We start from the raw sequence: 12097 nt of genomic DNA, 5'->3' as shown, positions 1-12097 counted from the left end.
TTAGCTATCCACACTAAGGATTTTCCAACAAATTCACTAATTTGTTCTTTCTTTTGAGGCCAAAGAGATAACCTTACAATTCTCTAAAGAGTATACCCCAACTCTTGAGAACACTCTTTTTCCCAAAGAGAAGATTACAAATTTGCAAACTTACAAGAAAACCTCACAAGGTAAGATGTTTGCACAATTCTAGAACAAAGAAAAGAACACTCAAAGATGAATACAATTGAGCACAAAAAGTGTTCTTGAAAGCAAAATGAATATTGAATGAAAATAGGCTTGAAATGCTCAAACTTGAGGTTTGATGCTTTCTCTTTGATTCTCTCTTGATTCTAGTTGCTTGATGTTTCTTGTTGTTGATCAATGGCTTCTAAGCTTGCTTAAATACACCTTGGATCACTTCTGAACGTTGGGGATGATTAGAGAAGATATTATAGCCGTTTTAGTGTGAAAACATTTAATAAAACAGCTTGGAGCGTGGGGGGGGGGGGAATCGGTTCCCTCTTGAAGGGAATCGGTTCCTAAGTGTAAAATTCAAATATTTCGACCGTTGTACAAGGGGGGAATCGGTTCCCTCCGAGCATACTGGAATTCTCGGAGCAAAACTGTTTAGGGGGGAATCGGTTCCTCCTATGGGGGGAATCGGTTCCCTCCGAGCATTCTGGAAATCTCGGGGCCAAAACCATTTAGGGGGGACCGATTCCTCATATGGGGGGGGGGGAATCGGTTCCCTCTGAGCAATCTATAATTTTTGACTTTGAATTGGTTCGAAATACTTTGTAAGATTATTTTGAAATTGTTTTATGATTAAAACTTAATTTTACACTTAAGTAAGGATTAAAAATGATTTTTGAAATATTTGGAGTAATGTTTTGATATTCGAATAGTTATATCGAATATACTTAGAAAATCATTTGGAAAATCTTAAAATCCATTTAACTTAATTTGTTATATCGAAATATCAAAATGTTTCAACAATCTCCCCCTTTTTGATATAACAAAACATTTTAGTAATTTTAAGATTTTTGAAATCAAGTTTTGAAATTACTCCCCCTTACTTTAACACTTCTTCAATTTATTATGTAAAACATTTAACACCTATTCTTCTCCCCCTTTTTGTTAAATCAAAAAGACATTGTAAAACAAGGTTTTGAAATCATTTAGCCAATTGATTTATTAATTATAAGCTTAAGCTGCTAAGATCACAATCAAAAAGAGAGGTTAGCCATTAGTTTCATAAATCAATATTCATAAATAATGTGATATGGCAAAATTGGTCATATTGCTAATGATGATGCAAAAATGAATAAAACATATAAGTTCACACTATTCATAAATCCAAAATCCAACAATCCACAAAATCAAACAATCCAAAATATCAAAAATGTTGAAACAATATTCTTTTAGTTCAAAGTCTTAAAACTAAACACATAATCAAACATCCGAATCGGTAGGAGGAAAACGGGCTCGCATAGCAGCCATTTCATGAGTTAGTTCATTAATACGAGCATTGGTTGCTTCATTGTTTGCACGCATCTCCTGAAGAATCTCTAATTGTTGAGCTCCCATTATGGATAAATGAGACTCTATAGAGGAAAAGCGTGAATCCATTGTCGCATAACGGAAATCAAATGTCTCCATAAAGGATTGAAAATATGGAGGCATTTGAGTCGATTGTTGTGCGTGCTCCTCGGGTTGTTCAGGTTCTTCTTCACCTTCATCAATATCCCTCATTAATTGTTCAAACTCGGGATCTTCGTCAGCTTCGGGTGGAGCTTGTGAAGAACTAGCTCCCGGAGTAGAAGATCGAACCCATGCACCGGTTTCCTTATTTTTGACCCATCCCGCTCTTGTTAAAGAAAGAAGATTGATTTGTTTCTTAATAGGAAATGAGGCATCTAGACCAACTCGGAGTTCGGCTTTAGAAAAGAGATTACTAAGGATACAACCGTAAACTAGTGAAGAACAGAGTTTCTTATTTGGCACTAGGTTAACGGTTTCAACAATTTCAGCAAAGATAATCTCGGAGAAGTTTATTTTTATATTGTTTTCAAAACAGTGCAACCACCAAAGATCTAAAGCTCTAAGAGTTGAATATCGACCCCCGGATGGTTGAAACCATCAAGTGATCATGAGATGAAGGAAACGCTCATGGAGATCTAAAACACTTGCACTATCATTTCGTTTATATCGTGAGCCTAAAACTTGTTTTTCGTTTGATAAACCTTCATTGTCCAAGCCTAAGGCATTGGCTATGTAATCGGGATCAAGATGGAAATATTGACCTAGGAGGTAGGAACGCACTCCTATGGTTTTGGTTTTGTCACGATTTTTGATACAAACGACATTACAGTAGAAGATACGAACAAGTTGATGATAGACAATGGGTTCAAGTTCGAAAAGTTTATCAAATTTCCATTCGTGCAAGATAGGGAGATATTTAAAGTTAATATCAACCATAGTTTGAAGAGATGGGATACGTTCTTCCCTAATCTTATACGAGTCAAAATATTGGTAAAACCAATAACGATAATCTTTAGGACCCGGTTGATTGAAACAAGAATTTTGGATAGTCGAGTTAGGATCAAGATTTGGAATAGGATTTTGAGGAATAGGAGGAGGATTTGGTTGACGACTAGAACGACTAGATGAAGACCTAGGACGTTTAGGATTTGACATGGTGAAGGAAATCGGAATAGATAGAATAACCTGCAATTTTAAAACAAATGTATGCAATTCAATTAATCCCAAAACTCAATTGAGTCCTCAATATTTCAAGGTTCTCTAAATCAATCCTAATGGGCAAAGTTTTTGAGAAACTTTTGAAAAATATGGTTTTGAGAAACAATATAAGTATAGTTTTCATAATAACAACATAATTGAATCAAAACACAATAATTTTAAAAAAACATTTTTTTTTAGTTTCGATTTTTTTTTTTTGAAAATTCTTGTGTTTTTGATGAAATTAGTTGTAACATCTAGTTTCTATTCACTAAACAATCAATGCCCGATCACTATTTCATCCTAGAACTAATTAAAACTAATCATATGTTCAAAAATAATAAAATAGAGAGTTTAGAAAAATTACCTTGAAAGATGAAGATTGAGGGGATTTAGATGTTGTTTGCACGATTTTAATGATTCCAACAGGTTTAGAAGATGATATTTGATTCGAATTCCGATTAATATCGTTGATTTGAGGCAAGAAAGGAGATTTGAGTGTTTGAGGAGGGTGAGAAACGGTTTGAAGAAAATATAAGGGTTTTGGGAATTTTGGGGTGTTCTGCCCGATTTTAACAGAACCCCAGGGGGGTATCGATTCCCCTGTGGGGGGGAATCGGTTCCCCTTCAAAGGGGGAATCGGTTCCCTCAGGGGGGATCGATTCCCTCTGCACCAAAATGCTAAAATCCGATTTTTTAAGCACAAAATGCTAAATTAATCTTTTCTAGTGGTATTGGCAACTCATATATCAAAAATTAATTATGTTCAAACAATTAAATTAATCTTTAATCGATTTTTGAACATAAAATTAATTTTCACTAAGAATCAAAAACTCCCCCTAACTAATAGCAAGAATGCAATCAAAAATTATTATTATAAGCATTTTTCAAGATTTATTAAAAGTGCTAAAATTATTTTAAACACTAAGTGAAGATAGGTTGGTCAAACCTAATTCTCTCCTAAGTGTCCAAAATCTTTCCTTGTCTAAGGGTTTTGTAAAGATATCCGCTAATTGGTGCAAAGTATCAACAAATTCTAGAACTACATCTTCCTTAGTCTCTAATGAAGTGATGTCTTATTTCAATGTGCTTAGTTCTAGAGTGTTGGATGGGATTTTTAGTGAGACAAATAGCACTAGTATTGTCACACTTGATAGGAATGGTACCTACTTCAATTCCATAATCAAAAAGTTGTTGTTTCATCCATAAAACTTGTGCACAGCAACTACCGGCTGAAATGTATTCCGCTTCAGTGGTAGATAATGCAACACAATTTTGTTTCTTTGAAAACCAAGAAATCAACATATTTCCAAGGAATTGACAAGTACCGGAGGTGCTTTTCCTATCTAATTTGCATCCTCCATAATCCGCATCAGAAAAGGCATGCAAGCTAAAGCTAGAGTCTCTAGGATACCAAAGTCCTAAACTAGGAGTGTCCTTAAGGTATCTAAAGATTCTCTTAACAGCTAGTAAATGTGATTCCTTAGGACATGATTGAAATCTAGCACATAAGCAAACACAAAACATAATGTCCGGTCTACTTGCAGTTAGATAAAGCAAAGAGCCAATCATTGACCTATATAATTTAACATCTACACATTTACCTCCTTCATCTAAGTCAAGCTTTGTTGAAGAGCTCATTGGAGTGTCATGAGGTTTCCCATTTTCCAGTCTAAACTTCTTGAGCATATCTTTGGCGTACTTAGCTTGATTAATGAAGATGCCATCTTTTCTTTGCTTGATTTGGAGTCCCAAGAAAAATGAGAGCTCCCCCATCATGCTCATCTCAAACTCACTTTGCATTAGCTTAGAAAATTCTTGGCAAAGAACATCATTAGTAGAACCAAATATTATATCATCAACATAAATTTGAACTACTAATAAATCTTTACCTTTTCTCTTTAAAAACAATGTAGTGTCAACCTTTCCTTTTAAAAAAATCTTTTTCAATTAAAAAATTTGACAATCTTTCATACCAAGCTCTAGGAGCTTGTTTTAAACATTAAAGAGCTTTTGTCAATTTTAAAACATGATCCAGAAAATTTGAATCTTCAAAACCTGGAGGTTGTTCCACGTACACTTCTTTTATAAAACCATTTAAAAATGCACTTTTAACATCCATTTGATATAATTTAAATTCATTGAAACATGCAAATGCCAATAACATTCTAATTGCTTCCATCCTAGCTACGGGAGCGTATGTTTCATCATAGTCTATGCCTTCTTCTTGAGTATAGCCTTGAGCAACAAGTCTAGCCTTGTTCCTCACTATATTACCACTTTCATCAAGTTTATTTCTAAAAAACCCATCTAGTACCTACAGTAGATTTATTACTAGGCCTTTCAACTAATGTCCATACTTTACTTCTCTCAAATTGATTTAATTCTTCTTGCATAGCCATAATCCAATGTTCATCTTTTAATGCTTCTTTGATGTTCTTAGGCTCTATGCATGAAATAAATGCAACATAATTACAGATATTTCTAAGAGAAGATCGAGTAGTTACCCCTTTTGATGGATCACCTATAATTTCACCATCCTTGACATAGTTGTACTCTCTTGGAAAAGATACTTCCCTTTCTTCAATGGTTGGATTCTCGAGGGGATTATGAGTTTCCTCATCTTTTGTTTCTTCCTTTGATGATGATTCTCCAACGTCATGTCTAACGGCATTTGCTTGTACAATACCTACATCATCATTAACAGAAGAATCCTTCCTCGGAAGGGGATTATCATCGAAAACAACATGTATAGACTCTTCTACAACTAAAGTTCTTTTATTAAATACACGATAAGCTTTAGAATTTAAGGAATAACCCAGAAAAATTCCTTTATCACTTTTAGCATCAAATTTGCCAAGATTTTCTTTACCGTTGTTTAAAACAAAACATTTACATCCAAAAGGATGAAAATAGCTAATGTTAGGCTTTTTATTTTTGAGAATTTCATATGGAGTTTTCTTTAAAATTGGCCTAATCATTACTCGATTTACAACATAACAAGCGGTATTTGTGGCTTCTGCCCAAAATATTTTGGCAAATTATTTTCACAAAGCATGGTTCTAGCCATTTCTTCTAAAGTTCGATTTTTCCTCTCAACAACTCCATTTTGTTGAGGGGTTCTAGGTGCTGAAAAATTATGGCTAATACCATTAGAATTACAAAACTCAATGAATCCAAGATTTTCAAATTCAGTTCCATGATCACTTCTAACACTAGTGATAGAGTAACCTTTTTCATTTTGGATTATTTTTGAAAATGTGATGAAATTTTCTAATGCTTCATCTTTAGTACTTAAGAATAGAACCCAAGTGTATCTAGAATAGTCATCTACCAAGACAAAAGCATATTGTTTTCCTCCCAAGCTAGTAGTTCTAGTTGGCCCAAAAAGATCTAAATGGATCAATTGTAATACTCTACTAGTTGATACATCATTAATAGATTTAAAAGAAACTCGTTTTTGTTTTCCTTTAGCACAAGCATCACAGATTTTATCATTATCAAATTTAAGCTTAGGCAACCCTCTTACTAAGTCTCCTTGAATTAACCGTTGCAAAACACTCATACTAGCATGACCTAGTCTCCTATTCCATAACCAACTATCATGCTCATCCTTAGCAACTAGGCATAAATTAGTCATATTAATAGAATCTAAATGCACCATGTAAATGTTTCCTATTCTATGACCAAATAAGCATAATCCGATTAGATGCAATGTCAATAACTTTACAACCATTAATTTCAAATAATACATTGAATCCTTTATCGCATAATTGACTAATACTCAAAAGATTATGCTTTAATCCATTCACATATAAAACATTCTTAATTTGTATGGAAGAGGTATTACCTATTGTACCAATACCTTCAATGTGACCTTTTGAATTGTCTCCAAAAGTCACTTCTCCTCCATTTTTGACGTTAAGCTCAATGAACCGGCTTTTGTCTCCGATCATATGTCTTGAGCATCCACTATCAAGGTACCATGAGTTTGAATTTGTTTCCCGTGCCTTGTAGCAATGCTCCTTTCCCTACAAACATAGATTAATTTTTGATTTTTGGTACCCAAATTCTTTTGGGTCCATATTCATTAGTTTCCAAAATCCTAGTCCCCTTAGGTATCCATTTGTGTAGGATATTTTTATATTTAGTAGTAATGAGTTCTTTAGGAACCCACATACTTCTAATGATTTTTCCATTAGAGGTTCTTTAGGGACCTCTATGATTGTAGTTTCTAAAACTTTTTCTAACAAAGTTGGATTTTGAATTTCCACCTCTTTCAAAATGTTTTGTTCCAACTTTATCAAAAGAAGTTTTAAGATCATCAATTTTCTTTTGATGATCATCATTGATCTTTGAAAGTAAATTTTGCAAATCTAAATTTTTCTTTTCAAACTCTTCTAGTTTGATTTGCAAATCTTTGATTTTACTTTCAAGATCGTTGTTGGTTTTGGATATGAGTTTGTTTTCATTTTTCAATTTTGAAACATCATTTTTATATTTTAAAAACAATTTCTCATAATCCGAAGCCAACCCATTGTACTCCTCAAATAACTCATCATAAGATAAATCATCAAAATCGGATGAGTTAGAGGTTACCTTAGAATCTTCCCCGAATGCCATCAAGCACAAGTTTGCTACTTCTTGTTCCTCTTCATCGAAAATTTCTTAATCGCTCCATGTAGCCACATGAGCCTTGTGCTTATTCTTTGATTGACCCTTTTTCTTCAATTGTGGGCAATCATATTTGACATGCCCCGGCGTTTTGCATTCATAGCAAATGATTGGGTCCTTCTCTTTTGGTTCATTTTTGAGGCCTTCGTTTCGTTTGAATTTTCTTCCTTGGTAAGGTCTCATCATTTTTCTGAACCGTTTGGCAAACAATGCCATTTCCTCGTCATCATCATCATTATTAGAATCACTCTCATCTTTTGTGGATTTGAGAGCAACTCCAATATTTTTCTTCTTCTCTTTTTCCTTTGGTGTCTCTTCAACTTTATCAAGGTCCACCTCATCTTCGAGCATCATCTCATGAGTGAGGAGTGAACTGATAAGTTCTTCAAGAGTTAAGGACGATAGGTCCTTAGACTCGATGATTGCCGTCTTCTTTGATTGCCATGATTTTGGGAGGGAGTAGACTAACTTCCTCACAAGCTTTTCATTTGAGATGATCTCTCCATATGATTTGAGACCATTGACAATCGTTGAAAATCTATCCGTCATAGCTTTGATGTCTTCATTTGGTTTCATCCTGAAATTTTCATAGTTATGCGTTAGAATACTAATTTTTGATTTCTTTACCTCATATGTACCTTCATGTGTGACTTGAAGTTTGTCCCATATTTCTTTGGCGGTTGTACACGATGAAACTCTTCCGTATTCATCTGGTCCAAGAGCACAAAAAATAATATGGATGGCTTTGGAGTTGAGCTGGAACATTCTTGTCTCTCCTTCACTCCACAACCTTGGATGAGTGAGAGGTTTGATGTATCCTTCTTCTACAGCATTCCATGCTCCCATGTCACTTTCTTGAATGAAGTACATCATTCTATTCTTCCAATAGGCATAGTTAGCTCCATTGAAGAAAGGAGGCTTGTTGACGGGCATCGAATCGAGACCGGAGTCGAAGTTTGAAGCGGAGGCCATTGATGACTTTAATAATCGATATAACTCTTCCCGAATCGACTCAAGAGGCGATAAAACCTTCAAATGAGTTAGGCTCTGATGCCAATTGTTGAGTTAATCGATTGACGAAATCGGCCAAGAGGGGGGTGAATTGGCAATTAAAATTTTTGTGGAAGCTTTTGCAGAAATTTGAAAGTAATTGCACAGCGATTTACAGTGGTTCGACTTTCTCAAATAAAGTCTACGTCCACTACCTTAGCTATCCACACTAAGGATTTTCCAACAAATTCACTAATTTGTTCTTTCTTTTGAGGCCAAAGAGATAACCTTACAATTCCCTCAAGAGTATACCCCAACTCTTGAGAACACTCTTTTTCCCAAAGAGAAGATTACAAATTTGCAAACTTACAAGAAAACCTCACAAGGTAAGATGTTTGCACAATTCTAGAACAAAGAAAAGAACACTCAAAGATGAATACAATTGAGCACAAAAAGTGTTCTTGAAAGCAAAATGAATATTGAATGAAAATAGGCTTGAAATGCTCAAACTTGAGGTTTGATGCTTTCTCTTTGATTCTCTCTTGATTCTAGTTGCTTGATGTTTCTTGTTGTTGATCAATGGCTTCTAAGCTTGCTTAAATACACCATGGATCACTTCTGAACGTTGGGGATGATTAGAGAAGATATTATAGCCGTTTTAGTGTGAAAACATTTAATAAAACAGCTTGGAGCGTGGGGGGGAATCGGTTCCCTCTTGAAGGGAATCGGTTCCTAAGTGTAAAATTCAAATATTTCGACCGTTGTACAAGGGGGGAATCGGTTCCCTCCGAGCATACTGGAATTCTCGGAGCAAAACTGTTTAGGGGGAATCGGTTCCTCCTATGGGGGGAATCGGTTCCCTCCGAGCATTCTGGAAATCTCGGGGCCAAAACCATTTAGGGGGGATCGGTTCCTCATATGGGGGGGAATCGGTTCCCTCTGAGCAATCTATAATTTTTGACTTTGAATTGGTTCGAAATACTTTGTAAGATTATTTTGAAATTGTTTTATGATTAAAACTTAATTTTACACTTAAGTAAGGATTAAAAATGATTTTTGAAATATTTGGAGTAATGTTTTGATATTCGAATAGTTATATCGAATATACTTAGAAAATCATTTGGAAAATCTTAAAATCCATTTAACTTAATTTGTTATATCGAAATATCAAAATGTTTCAACAGAGGGGGTTGAGACGAAGCGACCTATGAAATATGGGATCGAACAACCACCATCTATGACCGTCAATGTTTTGATTTCCTCACTTTAATCGGATTTGGAGAAGGCTCTGACAAAATAGAGGTCGGATTCAGACTTAGGAGGTCGAGATGAAGCAACCAATGAAATCAGAGACCGAATAACCTCCATCTACGACCATTGACGGTGGCTAGGGGTGTAAATGAACCGAGCTTGAACGAATAAGATTGTGTTCGTGTTTTTTGTTTATTTTTGAAAGTGTTCATATTTGGTTCGCGTTTGTTTAATTTTTTAGTATCATGTTCGTGTTTGTTTATTTATTTTTAAGGTGTTTGCGTTTGTTTATTTAACGTTCACAAACATATTCGTTTAATGTTTGTAAACATGTTCATTTAAGTATTCGTGAACATGTTCGTTTTGCATTCGTGAACATACTTGTTTAGCATTCATTTAGCGAACATGTTTGTTTAGCGTTTGTTTATCGTTCGTGAACATGTTCGTTCATAATAGAAAGGAAAAGATTTGTGTTATAATAGGGAAAATGGTAAAACTACACAACAAGTGCTTAAACTTCTTAGGATTCATAGTCTAAACTCCAAATTTCATCATATATTCAATTTAGTATGTACTTTCACTGATATTCAAAATATAAAAAAAATAAACGAACCTATAAACGAGCTTATTCGTGAACATAAACGAACCAAGTATACATCTGTTCGTGTTCGTTCGTTTATTAAATGAACATAAAAAATTTGTTCATACTCGTTTATTTAGCTTAACAAACGAACATAAACGAATATTATACAAACAGTTAGGAACAATTCATCGAATGCTCCGTTCATTTACACCCCTAACGGTGGCTTTCAACGACGACAAACAATCCACCATCTAGGTTTAATTTTATATTTTAAATTATTTTTATATTAATTAATAATAACAAATAACATGTCATACTATAATAATAATAAAATAATTCAGATTGATCAACATGAGCAATTCGAAAATTCAGTGAGTAAATTGAAAAGATTGAAAGTACAATTAATGAAATAGGAGCGGGAGTAAAGTTCAGTGAGGAATGACATAGTTTACCCGATCATTAAATATGAAAAGGGTAGATTATAAATTTCCTCACTGAACTTTACTCTTTCTTCTATTTTGCTCACTAAAGTTTGAAACTTTTTTATTTAATCATTGAACTTTAGACATTGAATTTTGTTAACTAGTTCCTGACATGACAATTGAATTTCCTTTTTAGATAAATTTAAGGAGGAGGTACCTACCATGAAAATTGTTTATCATTTGATTGAAATACTTATTATGGTTAAGGTAGAAAATGATTTTTCTAGACTTATGAAAATTACTAGTCCATCCTTTAACCTTAATGGATTCTTTTACGTGATTCATTTAACCTTTGATTGAAAAGGTCTTTTCTTGTTCCTCAAGTTTTCACTGTGATTCTAATTCATTTAGATCTTTGCAGGCACATCTAGAGAAAGGAGATAAAGGTTTGTTAATTTACTTGGACATCGAGTACCCGATTTGTTCGGGTTGACTAATGCTATCTTTGCAGGCACTCTAGAGAAAGGAGATAAAGGTTTGTTAATTTACTTGGACATCGAGTACCCGATGTTATTCGGGTTGACTAATGCTCCTGTGGGGCTAGTTTCTCATTGTGGGGTTCTAGAATTTGTTGCAGATGAGGGCTTGATCTACTTACCATACTGGGTATAGTTTTAAATTTTATTTGATGCTTTGACATCGTGATTTCGAGACGGTATTTTGTTTGACTTTGTGTTGCTTTCTTTTTTCCTGCAATTTTGTTTTCAGATGATTCAGAACATGCGACTTGAAGAGGGAGATATTGTGCTGATGGAAAGTGCTAGCTTAGCAAATGCAACCTATGTCAAGCTCCAACCGCATACTACGGACTTCTTGGACATCTCCAACCCCAAAGCAATATTAGCGGTCTTCTTGGAAATTATTTCTTATTGAATATATCGAAATTCTACGTTCGTTTTCTTAAATTCTTTTCGTGTTTGTTTGCAGCTTGGAAACCACACGGAGGAGTTACTCTTGCTTAACCGTCGACAACACAACCATGATCCCCTACAACAATAAGAAATACTTGATCAATATAGTTGAAACAAACCCCCCCCCCCCGTGCAGTCAGCACAATTGAAACACTGTGAAGTGGATTGCGCTCTTACTCTTGATTATAAAGAATTGAAAAGCCGGCTCCTCCTCTACAATCGAGTTCATCCCTTTCAGTGGTTTGGCATGGCAGTTGGACGGAAAACCTGCTACTCCGTAGCTTAAACATCATTCTAACGTTGGTAGTGAAACTGTTGCTTCCAAATCACCAAGCTCTACTTCAAATCAACGTGCTGGGAAGCTCGTATTCGGTTTGAATGGAAATTGGCCCCAAAATGAAACAGCAAATGCATTGTTATGATATACTAGTTTAATAGTTGGAAGTTACTCATCCCATTCAGATTATGCATATTTTAAGAGTATC

General features: G+C 34.7%; 1 pseudogene; it reads left to right on the top strand.

Annotated features, from left to right (window-relative positions):
* The first annotated feature begins 10899 nt into the window (after positions 1-10899).
* LOC120124560 lies at positions 10900-11898 on the top strand (annotated as a pseudogene).
* The last annotated feature ends 199 nt before the right edge of the window (positions 11899-12097 follow it).

This window comes from Hibiscus syriacus, unplaced genomic scaffold, assembly GCF_006381635.1.
Source record: "Hibiscus syriacus cultivar Baekdansim isolate YM2019G1 unplaced genomic scaffold, ASM638163v2 tig00110419_pilon, whole genome shotgun sequence".
NCBI classification, from domain to species: domain Eukaryota; kingdom Viridiplantae; phylum Streptophyta; class Magnoliopsida; order Malvales; family Malvaceae; genus Hibiscus; species Hibiscus syriacus.
This window is presented reverse-complemented; position numbering and strand designations above follow the sequence as displayed.